Source organism: Populus nigra, chromosome 2 (genome assembly GCF_951802175.1).
Source record: "Populus nigra chromosome 2, ddPopNigr1.1, whole genome shotgun sequence".
Lineage (NCBI taxonomy): Eukaryota > Viridiplantae > Streptophyta > Magnoliopsida > Malpighiales > Salicaceae > Populus > Populus nigra.
The window spans coordinates 15,724,051-15,726,550 of NC_084853.1; positions in this window are offsets into that span (position 1 = coordinate 15,724,051).

Sequence of the window (2,500 nt, forward strand, 5' to 3'; positions counted from 1 at the left end):
CCCGCAGGGGGCAGGCCAGAACGCGGGGGGCCAGGGCCCGAAGGCAGCCCCCCCGCGGGCGAGAGAGCAAGCCAGCAGGGGCTGTCCGCGCGTCGCGCGGCGCGGCATGGCTGCGGGGGCCGCGCGCAGCGCGCCCAAGCGCCCAAGGGCCCCCAAGGGCCCCAGGCCCTCAGGCCCCAGCGCCCCAGCGCCCAGCGCGGGCGGGCGCGCGCGCGCGTGTGGTCTTTGAGGGGCGCCGGCCTGGTGGCTCCCTAAAGAGCAATAAGTGTCATTGCAGCTCTGGCAGGGGGAGACACTACTAGGTCCCAGCTGTCACCCCCCCTCTAAAAAATTCATTTCTTGGTATTTTGAGCTGAAATTTTGCAGAGAGGTTGGCAAAAATCCAATCCACCTTCATTAATTTTCCCAGAATTTTTCGAGGTCGGGAAGTATTTGTTTTAATTTTCCTACCATTAGAAATCGAGTAAATCCGCAAAACTAGGAACCGGCCCGGAATGACCCCAAATTCAGTGGGCAGCCTCATAAAAATATGGCTGATTTTACTGGATTGGTTTCATGTGGAAAGCACGACGTTTTCTTGTAGGAATGCGGGAACCCCGGCAGCTCGCCTGCCGCGGCCAGCGACGTCGGGGACGCTGGCCTGCGCTGTCGAGCCCGCGAGGGCTGTCTCCGCGGCAGGCCCCCCCTGAACGGGGCACGACAGGCCACCGCGCTGGCTCGTCCAGCGTCGACAGTCCCTCGTCCAGGTTTCAGATCGCGCCAAGTCGAACCCATGACCTGCTCAAGCCATCGTGCGCTGCCGAATTCGCATCTGCGTGTAGGCTGCCATTCCACGCGGCAGCCCCTGTTTTCGTCAGCGTGCCCCCCTGACGAATTTTCCTGCCTGGCCCAGTCCAGCGTCCAGCCCCTGTTCGTCGAAAAATCTGCGCTGCTGATTTTCCACGACGAGCCTACTTTCGTCAGCGTGCCCCCCTGACGAATTTTCCTGCCTGGCCCGGCCAGTCCAGCCCCTGTTCGTCGAAAAATCTGCGCTGCCGATTTTCCACGCGGCAGCCCCTGTTTTCGTCAGCGTGCCCCCCTGACGAATTTTCCTGCCTGGCCCGGCCAGTCCAGCCCCTGTTCGTCGAAAAATCTGCGCTGCCGATTTTCCACGCGGCAGCCCCTCTTTTCGTCAGCGTGCCCCCCTGACGAATTTTCCTGCCTGGCCCGGCCGGTCCAGCATCCAGCCCCTGTTCGTCGAAAAATCTGCGCTGCCGATTTTCCACGCGGCAGCCCCTCTTTTCGTCAGCGTGCCCCCCTGACGAATTTTCCTGCCTGGCCCGGCCGGTCCAGCATCCAGCCCCTGTTCGTCGAAAAATCTGCGCTGCCGATTTTCCACGCGGCAGCCCCTGTTTTCCTCAGCGTGCCCCCCTGACGAATGTTCGTCGAAAAATCTGCGCTGCCGATTTTCCACGCGGCAGCCCCTGTTTTCCTCAGCGTGCCCCCCTGACGAATGTTCGTCGAAAAATCTGCGCTGCCGATTTTCCACGCGGCAGCCCCTCTTTTCGTCAGCGTGCCCCCCTGACGAATTTTCCTGCCTGGCCCGGCCGGTCCAGCATCCAGCCCCTGTTCGTCGAAAAATCTGCGCTGCCGATTTTCCACGCGGCAGCCCCTCTTTTCGTCAGCGTGCCCCCCTGACGAATGTTCGTCGAAAAATCTGCGCTGCCGATTTTCCACGCGGCAGCCCCTCTTTTCGTCAGCGTGCCCCCCTGACGAATTTTCCTGCCTGGCCCGGCCGGTCCAGCATCCAGCCCCTGTTCGTCGAAAAATCTGCGCTGCCGATTTTCACCGACGAGCCTACTTTCGTCAGCGTGTCCCCTTGACGAATTTCCCTGCCTGGCCTGGACAGTCCATCTTCCAGCCCATGTTCATCGAAAAATCTGCGCTGCCGATTTCCCCGACGAACCTGCAGCTGCACAAATCTGCGCTGCCGATTTCCCCCCCTGTCGGCATGGCTGCCGCTGCCCCGATGTCCAGACCAACAGTCTTTTTTGTCGACTTTGCCGATTTTGTCCGCGCTGCCGATTCCAACACTACCCCCTGCATCCAAACCAGCATTGTTTCGTCAGCTCTTCCCCTGACGATTTTAGCCCTGTAACAAACAGTAGGCCTCCAATCCCGCCAACGGGAGCCAAGTTGATAGGGAAGAGAATTGAATGACGCGCCTGGTCCTCGCACCCCGCCACCCGAGGGGCCTTTTTCCCGGCAGCCTCTGAAAAACTCTAGCTTTCACGGTCCTCGCCGCCCCTCACCACCATGGCAGGCCTCTAATCCCACCCATCAGCAGTTGTAGCCGATAGGGCAGTGATTTGAATGACGCGTCGCGGGCCGCCGGGTCATCTCACCCGGCCATTAATTGGAGCGTTTTTGGCTGGCCGAGGATGGGGGGATGGATCTCTTCTTCCGAAAAAGCAAACAGTACATCGGGAGTTATGTTGACGGGGCATGGAATTGAATGACC